The 18,868-nt window shown below is 39.0% G+C and overlaps 1 pseudogene; it reads left to right on the top strand.

The window, feature by feature from the left end:
• Positions 1-16,886: 16,886 nt before the first annotated feature.
• On the top strand, positions 16,887-17,939 carry LOC110211562 (phosphatidylinositol transfer protein alpha isoform pseudogene; annotated as a pseudogene).
• Positions 17,940-18,868: the final 929 nt, after the last annotated feature.

Genomic DNA, 18,868 nt, shown 5'->3' with positions numbered 1-18,868 from the left:
CAGCAAAACAATCAATACGCCAAAAAAAAGTCTGAAAATATATGCAAAGTATATGCATAAGCAAATCTGTGGACCTCCCAACTCTGCAAGGGAGTGAAGTGAGACTATCTTCTCATGTCATTTTTTTTTGAGCAGGGTTTATTCTTTACAATTTTGCAACATTTACTTTTGATTGTTTTTGTGATTGTTTTTTTACATTTCTTTTCCTTCCACTTTATTGGATCTTTATCTGGGTCACTTCCACTAATCATGGATGTCCTTCATGGCTCTGCCTGGGCATTCTTCTCTTCCCCATCTATACTATTGTGCCCAGTGATCTCTTCAGAGTTTGTAGATTCAATTATTAAGTCTATGCATATGACTTTCAGCCCTAACCAGTCTTCTGACCTTCAATCTCGAATCTCCAACTGCCTGTTGGACATCTTGAACCAGATGTCACAGAAACATCTTAAGTTCAACATGTCCAAAATGGAACTCATTCTCTTTTCCCCCAAATCATGTTCTTTTCCTAACTTCACTATTACTATGAAGATCACTCATCCAAGCAGACAACCTAGATGTCAACCTCAACTCCTTCTTTTCTGTCACCTCCTCCCGTTTCCCATCAGTTGCAAAGTTCCATTGATTCTACCTTTGCAACATCTTTTGTATCTTCTTTATATCCTCCTTCTCTCTTCTGCCACTACCTTAGGGTAGGCCCTCATCACCTCCCACCTAGGCTATTGAAATAACCTGACGGTTGATCTTTCTGCTTCCTATCTCTCCTGGCTCTAGCGTGTCCTCCACTCTGCTATTAAAGGGATCTTCCTAATGCACAAGTCTGACAGTGTCACCCCTCTCCTCTACCATTTAGTAAATGCCAGTGCCTCCAGGATCAAATATAAAGTTCTATTTACTTTTTGAAGTGCTTTATAACCCGACCCCTTCTTACCTTCCAGCCTTATTACATCTTATTCTCTTCCATGTACTCTATAATCCAAAGACACTGGCCATTTGGTTGTTGTTTGTACAAGCTATTCCATCTTTCCAATGCACTGTCACTGGTTACTTACTCTTCATCCCTGGAATTCTCTCTCCTCATCTCAGCCTTCCAACTTCTCTGGCTTCTTTCATGTCTCAGTTAAAGTCCTACCTTCCTCAAGAGCCTTTCCTAGACTCCCTTAATGCTAGTTCTTTCCCTCTGCATTATCTCCAGTTTATCCTCACGTAGTTATTTATTCCAACATAGTTTATTCTAACATAGTTAGACATAGTTGTTTTCATTTTATGCCCTATTTGACTTCGAACTTCTTCAAAGCAGGAGCTATTTTTGCTCTTCTTTGTATCCCCAGTCCTTAGCACAGTGCCTAGCACATAGTAAGTGGGCATTTAATAAATGCTGGTTGACTTGGTTTTTTGTGTAAATTGTTTCCTTGGCTCTGCTTCCTTTGCTCTACATCAGGTCATATAAATCTTTCCATGATTCACTACATTCCTCATATTCATCATTTCCTACAGCATAGTAATATTCCATTACATTTGTGTAACCATTTGTTAATTCATACTTTGCAGATAAGAAAAGGGAGACTCAGCTTGAGTAACTCACCTGCACATGGCTAGGAAGTGGCAGAGCCAGCACTGCCAGCCAGATCTCTTAACTTCAAATCCAGTGGTATTTCTATTTTATCTAGAACAGTGAGTGATACAGTGGAACCAACCACAGTTCCAGATGACTCATGATGAAACATTCTTTCCACCTCCAGATAGAGACTGAAGCTTTTTTTTTCTTTTTGTCACATCTGTGTGGGAATTCGTTTTGCTTGTCTGTACATATTTGTAAGAGGTTTTGTTTTTCTTGTTTCTTCAATGAGTAGGGGAGGGGGAGGAGAGAGGGAGAGAATTCAGAATTGAAAATCAAATAAAATTGAATTTAAAACAATTTTTTAAAATGTGGTTATCTCTATTTGTGTCAGTTTAACTATATGAACCCATAATTAGCACCTGGAAATGGCAGTTATATTATATGCACAGAGTTAAGATTATAGTAGATGCTTAATTAATGTTTATTGACTGACTGAAATGAGAAGACATGGATCTGAATCTAAGCTCTTCCATCTACTACTTACATGACTTTGAATAGGTTATTCCTGGCCTCAGTTTTTTCATCTGTGGAATGGGGATAAGGTGGACTAGATGATCTCTAAGGTTCTTTCTAGCTCCAAATCTATGATTTTCTATTTCGGAGTTGCTCTATATGCAAGATTACTTGTGTGGTACCACATCAAGTCTAAATTTATTTATCACTTCCCCTCACCAATTACATCACAGATTCCTAATACACAAAGAATAAGCTTATGATTATTTTTATTTCACTTTACAAATATTTGCTAATTATTCATTGTGATTTGACTGCCTCTTCTACTCAGAATTTCATCATGAGTCATCGTTATTTTATGCTCACTAAAACTACAAGGTGGAGAGCATTATACAGTACCAATCCTTGCCCTAATTCCATAGAATCTTATAGTTGGAAGATCTTTAGAGATCAACTATTCCAACTTCCTAGTTGTAATAATCCTGACAGATTGCCAATGTAGCCTTTGCTTGAACACTTCCAGTGATAGGGAGCTCACTACTCTTGAGGCAATCAACCCAATTGCTCATTGTTAGCAAGTTCTTTTGTTCATTGAGTCTAAATCTACCTTCCTGGGTCCGCCACCTCTCCGCCCTAGTTCTGCTGTCTAGAATTACACAAAATTTATCTAATCTCTCTTTCATGGCAGCTTTTCAAATATTTGAAAATGATTATTATATTCTCCTCTTAACCATTCTCTTTCATCAACCTAAAAGTCTGTTTTCTTGTTATAGATGTTTGTGTATATGTATATATGTGTACATATATACATGTATATATACATGCTCCTATACATATAAATGTATACATATATGTAAAGTAAAATACATATATGCAAAATAAATAAGCTTTTACTTTTTGTAAAAAAAGAAAGGAATATATTGTTTTTCTCTATTTGAAAGGCTTTTTAAAATCTCAAAATCACTGACTTTTCTTCCAGAAGGACTTAAAAATACCTCCAATTCTTGAAATTCAATAAGAGAAAAACAGTTTTCTTTCATGCATATGTAAAAGGTTCAGTTGGGTTGATATCATTTCAAATCACTTTTTAAAAATTTTTACCTCTTCCTCCTATCACACAATTCTAAATATCCTTTGCCATCCAGGTTGCTTTTCTTTAAATGTTCTCTGGTGTATCAACATGGCATTAAACAGAGGCACTTAAAGATGAACCTAATACTCTAGAAGTGGTCTGGCTGGTGCATGGAACATTGGGACTATTTCCTTCCTTGATCTGGATACTAAACTCTTAGTGTTGCCTAAATTTGCATTAATTTGTAAAGGAGATTTGTCATACTGTTGACTCATTTGGGGCGCTTGGTTAACTAAAAGCCTGAGAATTTCCCCCACTACAAACTGCTGTTAGCTAGTTCTCCTTCATCTTGTACTTGTTCAATTAATTTTTTTGAAACCAAATGCAGGACTGCATGCTTATTCTTTTAAAAATGTTATGGCGTTACACCTCTCTTCATTTCAGAGTTGGGGCCTATGAGTGTGGAATAGTACATGTACAATCAGATGAGGTTAATGTGTTTTATTTTTGCTACTTAACTTTGTTACAAAGAATGGCTCATTGGGCAGGAGAGGGAGAGAAATAAATACAGAACTCAATGTGATATAAAAGGAAAAGATATCAATACAATCTTTAGGGGAGAAATTTTATGGCCTGGTTTCCAACCTTCAAATCCAAACTATCAAACTTCCTCTAAATCTTGATTGTCATCTGCCTTAATCTCTGGTTTGTGTGATCTGCAGATTTCAGTCCAATGTTTTTCTATGTGGAATATTGGACTTAATTTCCAGGATCACTTTTCAATCATTCCATTAGTTTTATGGGGCACCTTTACTTTTTCAAAAATAACACACTTCTCAGTTCTCTGAATTAAACTCCAATGAAATTGTCTGGCTAGACCACAAGATTCTAAGGGCACTGTTTCTGCAGCTGTTGACCTGATTTTTCTTTCCTTAGTATGCTTTTTTTAAAAAAAATGTGCCTTGTCCAGGATCAAGAACTTGGATTACAGGTTCAGGACACGGTGGTCTGGGCCTTGATGTTTTCTGCAGAGGAGGCTTATTTTGGGACACCTTTAGTCTCTCTCACTGGCATATTAGGGAATGGTAGGCCTTAGAAGATGGAATTGTTTTGGTAGAGCTCCGGGAAATTCATCAATTATCTACAACCCGGCAAAGATCAGAGACTTTAGCCTAAGACTGAGCCATCTGACAACTCACTACACACAGACACACACACACACACACACACACACACACACACACACACACACACACACTCTATGGTGTCCCAAAAGTTTTAGTGCAGTTTTAAGCTGTAATAACTTAAAGTTTACATGGGTTACAGCTTAAAACTGCACTAAGATTTTTGGGCCACCCCATATTTGTTTTATTGATACCTTTTGTTTTTACATAGCAGTCATTTCCAAATATAGCTTGGAAACCACCATCCAATAATGCCTCCTTTGTAACAATGAAAAACAGCCAAGCAAAGCCAATTGACAAAGTGACCTTTCTGAGAGTGCATGCAATATCTGTCACCCATTGCCCCCTGCCTCTCTACCAAAGGCAGAGGGGTATATTTTCTTATGTTTTCTGGAACCAAATTTAGTCATTAATATTATTCAGAGGTTGTTTATGTTTTATTGCTCTTTTTGGTATACATTAGGGTCATCACTGTGTATGTTGTTTTCTGAGTTCTGTTCACTTCATTCTGTAAGCATTCATACATATTCCTCTGAATTCCTCGATCATTTCTTATGGAACAATGATATCCCATTATATTGACATAGCCCCAGTTTGTTCAAATGTACTCTAATCAATGGTTACCTACTTTGTTCTTCTTTTTCTTCTACAAAAATTGCTACTATAAATATTTTGTTACATATGGGGTGAGATTTGACTTTTACTTAAGAACTAATGGGAGAAAAATAAAGGGGTCAGCTTGACTGTGATGCACTCTCATGATTCTGCCACAGTTAGTGACCTAATGGGTGAGTCTTAGATAAGTATAGCATCACATAATATTAAAGCTAGTAGAGAATGAAAAGATTGTCAAGGTCAATCTCTTCATTTTACAGAAGAGCAAACTGAGACCCAGATAGGGAAAGTGGATTGCCCAAAGGACCACAGTTAATTAGTAACAGAGGCAGGATGAGAAACTGTAATTCCTAACTCTCCATCCAGTACTCTTTCTACAAGATAATCACTACTACATAGAGTTCAAGACCAGAGCTGAGTTCAGGGTGATGTAACCTAGATGGTTCTCTCGCTAGAAGGAAGACAGATGTCCACAATATCACTCATCCCCCTTTCCTGGTACTCCTCCTATCAGATATAATAAGAACAATTGGTCCAAACATTACCCCAAATCTAAGATACACTCTTCCCTTACACAAAGTCCACGGGGAGAGTGTTCTCAGTCTTAAGGATACAAGGGTAGTGAGGAAGACACATGGCAAATGAGTACCTCCCACTCATCATTCCAGAAGTCATTTTCTCCCTTCATGCAGTCCTACTAAAGTTTCCCTTTAGTCAAGCTCTCTACTGGGCTCCAAGGATCGGCGTCTTCTAGAAACCACACAGTGGACAGAGAAACTATCATAAGGGGTCATGCTCCCTGAAGCTGCTGATGTCCACAGATGATTATCTTCCTCTACTCCTCTCCCTCATCCCCATTCTGAAAGATGAGCCTTTTGCTTTGTTTAGCCAGGAACCAGACCATCATGTCATTTCCTATATTGTCTCTTCATCATAGCCTCGCTCTCTAGTACTCTCCACCTTACCAGACACAAGACACCACTCCTAGTTCCCCTGGCTCTTCCAAGTGAGCCTTTGGCCTTTCTGGTCAAGAACCAGGCTACCATGCCATTTGCTGCAGTCCCCTTAATGCACCCAGCTTTCCAACATCCCTTTATGTCCTGTCTTCTACTTCCAGAATGTAATTATGTAATTGAGGGAAGGTACTGTTTTGTTTGTTTTTATATGCATCCCTACAGCTTAGCTCAATGCCTGTCACATAGTAAGCACTTAATAGGTATTCTCTCTCTCTCTCTCTCTCTCTCTCTCTCTCTCTCTCTCTCTCTCTCTCTCTCTCTCTCTCTCTCTCTCTCTCCCTCAACTTCTACTACCTCTGGCCACTGTGGTGGCCTCTGCTTCTGTCACCATTTAGCTTCAATTACTTGTAGGATCTTTGACGGGACCTCAGGATCTTCCAAACTCACAAGGTCACTTGGACACACATTTCCATGTCAGAACAGTGAGTTCTGAGAAAAATAAAGACAAAGAAACAAAGGCGGCCATGTGCTCACAAACACCAAAGTTTGTGGGAGATAAAGTTATGGTTCCTTTCCCACCAGACTCTAAACTAGAACTAAATAGTCTTGCAAATTGAAGTGAAAGCCACAAACAAAAGAGAGTAAAGGGTCCAGTCATACCTTTCTTAAAGCTACTCATTTCCTGCTCAGCAACCCCTGAATCATCAGTTCTTGTTCCACAGTCAATCAGAAGACTTTTCTTTATCACACAGTGTAGCTTCATTTAAGGAAAGAAGCAGGCCCCAAGTTTCTACATAACTGGACTGAGACCAGGCTGGGATTATCTGTGCATGCCCCAAGGACTGCTCCCTCTACACACACACACACACACACACACACACACACACACACACACAGACACACAGACACACACATATATACACACACCCTCCCCCTATTATATCTGAATTCCTCATATTTGTCATTTATTAAAGAGTAATAATATTCCATTATGATCAGACATTATAAATTTGTCTATTTTCCAGTAGATAGACACCTAATTTTGTTTCCAGGTATTTGCTACAACAAAATAGGCTGTGCATATTTTGGTAAAAGTAGGGCATTTCTGTCACTGATCTCCTTAAGGTCTAGGCTATTTATTTTTTCAGGCACTTTAACATCATTTGGTGCCATCTTTGCAGCAACATTCCTTCAGCATATAAAGAATACTTTACTTATGGATGTATTCTCTCCTTGCTGTACAATATTGCTTTAGTTGAAATTTGAAAGTTACTTTGATAATGAAGGCAGCTAGGGTGCCACAGTGCTGGGCCTGGAGTCCGAAGGACCTGAGTTCAAATGTGGCCTCAGACACTTATGAGCTGTATGACCCTGGGCAAGTCACTTAACCCTGTTTATCTCAGTTGCTCATCTGTAAAATTAGCTGGAGAAGAAAATGACAAACCACTCCAGCATCTTTGCCAAGAAAACTCCAAATGGGGTCACCAAGAGTGGGACACGACTGAACAACAACGACCCGACGGCGAACAACTCAGTTCCTGGCATATGTGTCAGTGTTTACCACATTTCCCTCCAATTTTGCGTACCTGAAAAAGAGCAAAATAAAAAATTGTTCATTCTTATCTATTTTAGGATATTAAAATTTAAATTTCCTTGTACAGAAAAGGGAACTTTCCAGTATTGGAAAGAGACTTCGTGCTCATGTCAGGAGATGTGGAGGCAAAGGCACTGTCTGCTACCTGTACCTTGGACAATCTAGTCTCTTAGTTTTCTTATTTATTTTTTAAAAAAATTTTAATTAAACAATTGATTTATTAATTTTTAGTTTTCAACATTCACTTCCATAAGATTTTGAGTTTCAAATGTTCTCCCCCTTCTTTTCCTCCCCCCTCCCCAAGATAGCATGCAATCTGATATAGGCTTTACTTATATATTCACATTAAGCATTTTTTCACATTAGTCATGATGTAAAGAAGAATTAGAACCAGTGGGAGGAACCACGAGAAAAAAGAATCAAAACAACAACAACAACAACAAAAAAGGAGAGCAAATAGTATGCTTCCATCTGTATTCAGACTCCGTAGTTCTTTCTTGGATGTGGATAGCTTTTTCCATCTTGAGTCTTTTGGAGTTGTCTTAGATCTTTGCATTGCTGAGAAGAGCTAAATCTATCAAAGTCAGTCATCACACAGTGTGGCTGTGTACAATGTTCTCCTGGTTCTACTCACTTTACTCAGCATCAGTTTATCTAAGTTTTCCCAGGTTTTTCTGAAGTCTTCCTGCTCATCATTTCTACAGCACAATAGTATTCCATTACATTTACATACCACAGCTTGTTCAACTATTCCACAATTGATAGGCATCCCTTCAATTTCCAGTTCTTGACTACCACAAAAAGAGCTGCTATAAATATTTTTGTACATGTGGGTCCTTTTCCTGTTTTTATGATCTCTTTGGGATACAGACCTAGAAGTGGTATTGCTAGGTCAAAGGGTATGCACACTTTTATAGACCTTTGGGAATAGTTCCAAATTGCTCTCTAGATTGGTTGGATCAGTTCACAACTCTACCAACAATGCGTTAGTGTTCCAATTTTGCCACATCTTCTCCAACATTTATCATTTCCTTGTCTATTCAAAAAAGAAAAAGGGGCAGCTAGATGGTGCAGTAGATAGAGCTACGGCCTTGGAGTCAGGAGGACCTGAGTTCAAATGTGGCCTCAGACACTTGACACTTATTAGCTGTATGACTCTGGGCAAGTCACTTAACCCCAATTGCCTCTCAAAAAAAAAAGAAAGAAAGAAAAGGTTACTTTGAGATTCCCTTCCCTCTAGCCTTTAAATCTGTCATCCTATGGCTATAAATCCAATGTTCTTTTTTCTAAATCATACTGATGCTTTATTTTTTAAAGTTAGTTTTTATCAATGCCTTTTGTTTTTCTATCAGTATTTTCTGGAAATACTCTCCTCCTTCCTTTTCTGTCTGTCACCCTTTCCTTTTAACAAAGAAGTGAAGCAAAAAAACATCTAGTACAGTGACTTGGCTATGCACACACCACTATACCTCTGTAGTTATCAACTTCCCTGCCAAGAAGAGGGAAGCATACTTCATTATCTGTTCTCCAGGAACATTATTGGTTTTTCAACTACTTAGAGTTGGGCTTCTTTGGGTGAGCTTTTCATTTATTTTATTGAGGTCGTAGCATGTAGATTGTTCATCTGGTTCAGCTTATCTTACTTTGCAGCAGTTGACACAATCTTCCAGCATCTCCTGAATTTCTCGTATGTGTCATTTCATTTTGCTCAGTCATTTTTCAGTCATGTCTGACTCTTTATGAGCCACTTGGTGTTTTCTTAGCAAAGATACTGAAGTGGTTTGCCATTTTCTTCTCCAGCTCATTTTACTGATGAGGAAACTGAGGCAAACAGGATTAAATGACTTGCCCAGGGTCATACAGCTAGTGTCTGAGGAGGGATTTGAACTCACAAAGATGAGCACTCTATCCATTGTGCCATCCAGCTGCCCGTGTCATTTTGTACTGCACAATAATATTCTGTTAGGTTATTATGCCATATTTTGTTCACCCATTTCCCAGTCAATGAGCACCTACTCTGTTTCCAATATCAGAAAAAGCCACACTGCTACATTAGGATAGATATTAGATATAGTATGCATGTTGTTGTTTCCTTTTTTAGGGGAAAGGAGAGTGTTACTATTACAAATTGTATCAAATTGATTCAGCCATGCCATTATAAATTCATGTCCTGTAATATTTCTTTCACTAATACACGTACCATGTTTCGATTGCTTTCTAATGCTCATTTCCACTGTCTTCTTTGTAAAAAAAAAAATCTGCCCTCTGTTTTGTGTTACACGTTATAAACATATACCGCAATGTCTGAATTAAATAGATATTCTCTCCCTTCCCCCTTCCTTCCCAGCCTAATAGGACTTGGCAGTTTTGAATTCTGGGGAACGATTAGCATCTACTTAAATGGAGGCTGCACAGTCATTCTCCTTCAAGTATTCACATGTCCCATAAAGTGCCCTTCAACTAGTCTCTGATATGGCTTTTTCCTTTTGCCATGTGGAATGGACATTTCCAATGTTGACTGCAGTCACTAGAATTTGTCATATCTTTGCTTCCCCTCCAAAGTTCCATTGGCTGCCTTCTGGATATCTAATTGTTAGGAAGTCATTCCTTACATGGAGTTGGAATCAGACTCTGTGGAAGCTCAATTTATTGTTCCTAGTTCTGCCCTAAATTTAGGATCAAGCAGAGCAAGGTCAAATTCCTTTTTCACATGACAACCTTTCAAATAATTGAAAACTGCTTTCATACAACCATTAAGTCTTCTTTTCTCCATGCTAAGCACCCCGTTTTCTTGATCTGAATCCCATATTGCATGACACTGAAGTCCTCTACCATCCTTACTGCCCTTTGCTACATGCCCTAGTTTTTTAACATCCTTCCCCAAGCATGGCTCCCTAAGCTGAACATAATAGATGGGATAGTATTGTATTATAAGTGATGAGCAGTGTGCCCTCAGAAAAACCTGTGAAGACTTGCATGAACTGATGCAAAGTGGAATGGACTGTGTACAAAGTAACAGCAATATTGTAAGATGATCATCTGTGAATGACTTAGCTACTCTCAGCAATACAACAATCCAAGCCAACTTTGAAGGACTTATGAAAATGCTATCCATACCTAGAGAAAGAACTAATGGTGTCTGACTACAGAATGAAACATACTTTTTTTTTTACTTTATTTTTCTTGAGGTTTTTTTTATCTATGTTTTCTTTCACAACATGACTATTATGGATCTGTTTTGCATGACTACACATGTATAACCTATATCGAATTGCTTGCCTTCTCAATGGGTGGGAGGTGGGGAGGGAGGAAGGGAGAGACTTTGGAACTCAGAGTTTTAAAAACAAATGTTAAAAATTGTTTTTACATGTAACGTAATGTAATAAAATGCTAAATGTAAAAAAGACATTGAAAAACTGATCATAATACTCTAGATGTGATCTGATGAGGCTAGAGTGCAGTAGGAATATCATCTTCCTTGCTGATCATCCAACAAAGAGATAGTTCTACCATGGGAAATAGTGACATATTGGATCAGACTCTCTTTACTGAAAACAGTTTAATCTAAATGAAAAGGCTTTTGCCCTAGGAGTCAGGAGGCCTCAGTTGTAGTTCCAGTTCCTTTACTAATAATTTTAAAAAATAACGATGCTATACAATAATGGATATTCATAATGATGACCCTGAGGAGATTGTACAAGCAATTTTAGAAGCATTTCCATCAAAATTACATTAAATGCTTTGCCACTTAAAGAAATAAACTTCAATAATATGCAAACTTCATAATAATAATAATAATAATAATAATAAAAGACAGCACTTATGTGATGCTTTAAGGTTTGCAAAGTACTTTACAAATATGACATCTTTTTATCCTCACAACAACCCAGGTAGGTAGGTAGTAGTAGTAGTAGTAGTAGTAGTAGTATTATCCCCATTTCACAGATAAGGAAACTGAGGCAGACAGTGGCTAAGTGACTTGCTCAGAGTCACACAGTAAGTGTCTGAGGCCAGATCTGAACTCAGGTCTTCCGGACTCCAGGCCCACTGCTCTATTCTTGGAGCCATCTAGCTACCTCTTAATTATCTTTTCAATTTTGATCAATGTCTTTTGATTTCTCTATTTTGGGGGGAGTTTAAAAAATAGATATTATGTAACAAATTCAGTTAGTGTTTAGGGCATGAAGTATCTATTAAAGCCCATTTTAACCATATTGCCATTTTCCCCAGAAGTTTTTCATAAATAGTAATTTCCTTCACTAATGTTTTTTAAAGCATGTCTTTATCAAACATTAACTTCTTATGCACTTCAGATGCTATTTCTGGTTTCTCTACTGATCTAATTCAATTTTCTTTTTGAGTGCCAAACATTTAAAAAAAAGAAATAATTATGGTTTTGTAATACATTTTGTGAGCTGGCAACACTAATTCCCTTCACCAGTCTTCCTTTTTTTATGGCTCCTCTTGATTTTTGCCAGTCTTTTCTTCCTATATACATTTTGCTATTCTTTTAATCCAATTTTATGAAATAACCTATTGATATTTTGATTAGCATTGTACTGAACCCACAAATTAGGTTGGGAATATACTTCTGCCTTTTTCATCTTTGAAGTGTAACTGATACTATTAGTTCCTTCCTTCTATGTTATTGTCATCAAAAAACATTTATCAAGTTTCTCCTTGGTTATGACTGTGCTAGGTGTTATACTGAGAAAGACAGCTCCGTATCTTCATAAAGCTTACAATCTAAGTAAGTTGGTAATATAAGACACTGTAGTAAAATTGGAAGCTTCCCTGGAGGTAGGTGTACAAATTTCACCTGATAACCAGTATTTTTTAAGAGAAAAAGCACTGGATATTTTTTCTTCCCAATGGGCATTCAATAAACTTATGTTATTACATATGAGAATAACAATAGACCTAAGTACTCTTATTAATGCAATGACCACCCATAATTCCAGAGGACTAGTAATAAAGCATGCTACTTGCCTCCTAACAGAGAGATGATGGATTCATGATGCACAATGAAATATTTGTTTTTGGACAGGGCTGATGCAGGAATTTATTTAGCTTGACTATGTATATCTATTGTAAGGATTTTATTTTTTCCTTTTTCTCTCCTCAAGTGGTGGGAGGAGGGAAGAAGAAGACAAAATAGGTGCTTGTTAACTGAAAAATAATTTTTTTAACTTAAAAAGAATGATAATGACATCTACCTTATAGGGTTGCTATGAGGTTCAAATGGGATTATTTTACTTTTGACCCATTAGGTAAAGCACTTGGTGAATATTGAATGTGAGATGCTATTATTATATTATTTCTGAAATACAAGCGTAAACTATGTTTATAACATTCCAGATATCTGCCAATCTAATAATCCTGTTAAAAGAAGATATAAAATTAGCATGGCATGACCTCTTTGTGATTAATGGATGTGGTCATAGGATCCTGGCTAGGGGATCACTGTTGTTCTTTTCAAATGTTCATAATCTATTCTTTTAATAACAAATTCTAGAATTTTGCTAGCAATTCAAGTCAAGATGAACAACAATCCATTTGCCCTCCAAATCCCACAACACTTTTCCAGTTCTCTGGATTTTCCAAAGATCATTGAGAGAAGCTTAGGAATCACATTCCCTTTTCCGTCAGTTGCTCTGGGTTTCGGTTCCACCTCCAGGAGTATCTTCCAGGATAAGCTCATAACCTGAAATCTCATCATCCTTAGCAGCACCTTCAAGGTTGCCTCTCCCCTCTGACTGGAGACTGGAGGAGGAGCAACAAACTCCTCCCAAAACCTTCCTTTCAGAAATTTTCAAATAATTTTTCATTTTGTATCAATAGCTTTGCAAACATCCTGCTGCTCCTCCAAGATCCACCTGGTCCCCTTGCCTTTTCAGCTTCCTTTTGTGTATTGTCTTTCCTCATTAGATTATAAGCTCCTTAAGAGCTTGCCTTTCTTTCTTTCTTTCTTTCTTTCTTTCTTTCTTTCTTTCTTTCTTTCTTTCTTTCTTTCTTTCTTTCTTTCTTTCTTTCTTTCTTTCTTTCTTTCTTTCCTTCTTCACCAGGGCTTAGCACAGTGCCTAGCACATAGTACGGGCTTAATATATATCTATTGATTATTGAATCCAATATTTAATGCCATTAAAGAAGTGTTTTTAAAGGACCTACTTACTATATGTCAGAGCAAGAACTCAAGTAAGTTACCCAAGGTCATACACATGGTAAGTGGCAGAATTAATGAGTTCCCTGGGCATCTACATTGGTTTCTTTAGACAGTTTTTCTTGACCCCCCCATAACCACACCCCATATTCTTTCTTCCTCATTAGAATCATTTGTATTTTTGTCACTAGAATTTCTCCCCTATTTCATCTAGCCTGAGTCAACTTTTCCTGCAGAATTTTAGGCTATGAGATCATACCTCCCTTTTCTCTGAGCTTATTGAACCATTTCTCCTTCTGTACAGCATATAGCATAGTGAGTGGGTAGGGAGCTGACCTGGAAGCCAAGAAGACCTAGGATTCAAATTTCACTCTTGGGTAAGTCTCAATGTGGTAGAAAAAGATGTTGAAGTAAATTGGTAGAGGGAATTTTCTCACTAGAAGTTCCCTATGCCAATGAAATCATAGATCTAGTCCCTATGCTTATCCCTTCTTTGAAAATCATTCTCTTATAATCTTAGCTGCTTATCTGATTATGCTCATTTTCCCCTTTTCATTATTTAGGAATACAAAGATATTCTGGTGATTTCCTTCATTCCAGGCCCCCATCATTCCTCCTTCAGCAACTAATTCTCCTTGTCAGCAAATAATTTCTACCCCATTCCATTCACCAATCAGAAATGACTACCTGAGTTTTATTCTTTTTCCTTTCCCTTCCTCAGGTGGCAGGCCTAAAAAGCAGGAGATGTAATGAACAGCAGATTCCCTCCCTCGGTGGCAAATGACTAGGAAGGAGATTCCTTCCCCCAAGCAATCCATAAATTTAGGTAACCAGACCCTTAATAATTAAGAGTTGAATATAACTGACATTACATACTAAATATTACCCACCAAAATCCTTTCCCGAGTGGCTAACAAGGAGTAAAATGCCCTGATTGAAGGTTCACCTCTTTTCCTTTCTCCAACCCTGCTTTGGTAGAGGTGTTAATGAGCTGCAAAAAGTATAAAAAGCAGGCAGCAGGAGGGAGAGGCATAATCCCACAACTGGGTCTTCCGAACCTGAATAATTGACAGGAAACTAATGTCAAACTGCAGGGGAAATAGATATATTCTTGTGTCCATTTATATACATGAGCTTAAAGCACTTTTAGGCATTATCTAATGAAAGCTGGCAATGGCCTCTTAAAGTAGGTTTGCCCAAGGTCACAGAAAGAGACAAACATTCTGGAGGAGGAGGGGTATAAATGTACTTGTAAAAAATTTCACAGCAGAGATGATGGTATGTGGGTCTGCTGTAGAATCTACACTTTTGAATTGTGGTACTGGAGAAGACTTTTGAGAGTCCCTTGGACAGCAAAGAGATCAAATCAGTCAATACTTAGAGAAATTAATTCATGCTATTCACTGGAAGAACAAATACTAATGCTAATGCTAAAGCTTAAATACTTTGGCCCCAAAATGAGAAGATGGGACTAAAGATTGGAAAAGACCCTGATGTTAGGAAATATTGAAGGCAAAAGGAGAAGGGTATGACAGAGGATGAGATGGCTGGATAGCGTCATGAAAACTACCAGCGTGAACTTGAATCGACTCTGAGAGATAGTGGAGAATAGGAGGGCCTGGTGTGTGATGGTCCCTGGGATCTTGAAGAGTCAGACATGACTGAATGACTGAACAGCAACAAAAAAAGATAATAATCTAAGAATAAACAAAGGATTTAGGTAACAATTGTTTCCCCTTCCAAGAGTGAGCTGACTTAGGACCTTCTCAGGACAGAGAGTAGACCTACCCCACTGTGATGTCTCCTCTCTGTCCTCCAGGATTTTCCTGCACAGTGTGACCTGTAAGAACTCCTGAGAGCGAAAAGAAATAGTGAAATTCCCTGGGAGGGAAAAGAAATTAGCAAAAGAGGGAAAAGAAATAAAACCTTCCCTTTCTCCTTTCCTTTTCCCCATCGCCCCAAACCCCATCCCCCATCTTCACAACATTGTTCTCTTCCCTCCTCCTTCCCCTCACCCCCTGAACCACTGCCACTTCCCCAAAGAAGAGGAAATCGAAGGGAGAATCACATTACTAAGAATTTTTAAGTTGGAAGGGATCTTAGGGGCCATCTAATTGAACTAATCAATCAACAAGCATTCATCAGCCACCTTCTAGGTGCCAGGCACTCTATGAGGTTCTGGCTATACAAAACCAAAAGCAAAACAGTCCTTGTTCTTAAGAAGTGTTCTTTCCCTCAGAGGAAACAATGTTTACACATATAAGTAAATACAAAATACACACTGTGATGCAGTGGATAGTGTGCCAGGCCTGGCATAAGGAAAACTCATCTTCCTGAGTCCAAATCCCATCTCAGACATTATTAGTTGTGTGACCCTGGGCAAGTCACTTAACCCTGTTTGCCTCAATTTTCTCATCTGTGAAAGGAGCTGGAGAAGGAAATAGCAAACCAGTCCAGTATATTTGGCCAAAAAAAAAATCCCAAAAGGGGTCATAAAGAGTTGGACATGAGTACTTTCAGGGGAGCGAGCAGAGCAGCTGAGGGGATCAGAAAAAGGAGTGGACACTTGAGTCAAACTTTGAAGCAAGTTAGGTATTCCAAAAGGTGGAGTTGATGGGGAATGCATTCCAAGGCATGAAACACAACCTCTGCAAAGGCACAGAGATGGGAGAGATAATATTAAGCTGCGGGAAAAGTTAGTATCAGTTTGGCTGGAATGAAGAGTATCGAAAGAGTAGTAATCTGTAATAATCCTGGAAAGGAAGGCTAGAACTTTTTGTTTGCCCTGAGCTGCAAACAAAATGAATGCTCATCAAGTGGAAATGAGGTAACTGGATAGCAAGTGGACAGAATGCTAGACAAAACACGTCAGGAAAATATGAGTTCAAATCCATCCTCAGCCACTTACTAGCTATGTGACTTTGGACAAGTCACATAACCTCTGTATGCCTCAGTTTTCTCATCTGTAAAAACGGGGATAGTAGCACCTACCTCCCAGGGTTATTGTGAGGAGAGAATATTCGTAAAGCACTTTGCAAACCTTAAAGTACTATGTAAGTGCTAGATATTATTACAGGAGTGATTTCTGTTAGAAAAGTTTGTGGGAAACAACTGCAATACTGAAAAAGAGAATTATTAAAACTCTTTAAAAATGAAGAAGAAAGGGGCGGCAGCCGAGGCTGGACAGGCGGCCAGGGGCGAGAGAAGGACGACGACGACGACGAGCGTGGCGGGCGGAGGCGAGAGCGGCCGCCGCGAAGCGGGCCAGCCGCACGGACGCCGGGCCCAGACATGGTGCTGATCAAGGAGTACCGAGTTGTCTTGCCTGTGTCTGTGGATGAGTACCAGGATGAGTACTGGCAGAGGCCAGTAAGAATGAAACTGGTGGTGGTGAAGGTGTGGAGGTCCTGGTGAATGAGCCCTATGAGAAGGATGGAGAGAGAGGGCAGTATACCCACAAGATCTACTACTTACAGAGCAAAGTGCCGACATTTGTTCGAATGCTGGCCCCCGAGGGAGTTCTGAACATGCATGAAAAAGCGTGGAATGCCTACCCCTACTGTAGAACAGTTATTACAAATGAATATATGAAAGATGACTTCCTGATTAAAATTGAAACCTGGCACAAACCTGACCTTGGAACGCTGGAGAATGTGCACAAACTGGAGCCAGATGTATGGAAACACGTGGAGACTGTTTTTATAGATATTGCAGATCGGAGCCAGGTGCTTAGCAAGGATTACAAGCAAGAAGAAGATCCAGCAAAATTTAAATAGATCAAGACAGGGCGGGGACCCCTGGGTCCCAATTGGAAGAAAGAATTGGCAAGTCTTGCCGTACATGTGCGCCTACAAACTGGTAACCGTTAAGTTCAAGTGGTGGGGCCTTTAGAACAAAGTTGAAAACTTTATACAGAAGCAAGAGAAGCGTCTGTTCACAAACTTTCGCCGGCAGCTGTTTTGTTGGCTTGATAAGTGGATCGAGCTAAGGATGGAAGATGAGACCAAGAAACATCTGGATGAGATGAGAGAAAAAGACCCTGTGAAAGGAATGACAGCAGATGACTAATGCCATCCCTTCCCCTCAGCACCTTTTACAAGACAGTGGTCAGCAGGAAGGCCCAGCAGCTCCACCCTCCTGAGTGACAGGCCATCTTCGGACCCAGCCTTTCTGTGCCCATTCGACAAGCGATTTCCAATCCCTCCTAGCTAACTCTAGATGCCCTTTAATACTGTGAACAAATAGACCGTTTGGTATTATTAAGCACATGTGTGCGGGAGCTGGCGCCTCTGAAAACGTGTGGCGTATAGGATTGACAACTCCTCCCTCCTCTTTCCATTGTGGTCTGACCCATTTCCATGTGGCCCCTATTTCCAAGTGACATTTTTAGCTGAAATAGCTGTCTTTTGTGATGTGATTTAAATGATTTAAGTTTGTCTGTTTTAAACCTGGGATAAACTGAGGCCTCGTGTCCTGGCCAGACCCTAAAAAAAAAAAATGAAGAAGAAAGGTAAGTTAAAGCCGGATTATGAAGAGCTTTTAATAACAATCTGAGGACTCGGTATTTTATCCTAGAGGCTGTAATACGCAGCCATTGCAACTGTTTGAACAGGTGAGTGGCATACTTTGGAAGCTAAGAGGAGGCTAGATTAGCAAAAGGAGCTGAAGCAAAAGGTGCTTTTGGTAGTAGTCCAGGTGAGAGGTTATGAAAGCCTGAACTACAGTGATGTCAAATATGAGTGGAGAGAAGGGGACAGATGTGAGAGATGTTGTAAAGGGAATAAAGGCAAGATTTTACAACTGATTGAGTAAGGAAGGTATGAGAAAATAAAGAGATCAAAATGACTCCAGTATTGCAAACAAGTAACTAGAAGAATCATAGTGTCCTTGATAAAGTGAGGAGGTTGTGTGGGTTTGGGGAGAAAAGGTAATAGGTCTGCTTTGAATATCCAGTGGGAAATCATCCATGGTCACCCATGGAAATCACCATGGTGATGTGAGACAGGAGCTCAGGAGAGATGCTAGGGCTGAATATATAGATCTAGGATTCATATGTGTAGAGATGGAGAAAAGAGAAGGGGCTCAGGACAAAGCAATGGTCTATATCCACAATTAGGGACTTGAAGAAGATGATTCAGCAAGGATCAAAGACGGAATGTCCAGACCATTCATGTATTCCTTCAATAAACATTTATTAAATGCCTGCTACTTGC

The sequence above is a fragment of the Phascolarctos cinereus genome, unplaced genomic scaffold (assembly GCF_003287225.1).
Source record: "Phascolarctos cinereus isolate Bilbo 61053 unplaced genomic scaffold, phaCin_HiC Scaffold_726;HRSCAF=1367, whole genome shotgun sequence".
Lineage (NCBI taxonomy): Eukaryota > Metazoa > Chordata > Mammalia > Diprotodontia > Phascolarctidae > Phascolarctos > Phascolarctos cinereus.
This window is presented reverse-complemented; position numbering and strand designations above follow the sequence as displayed.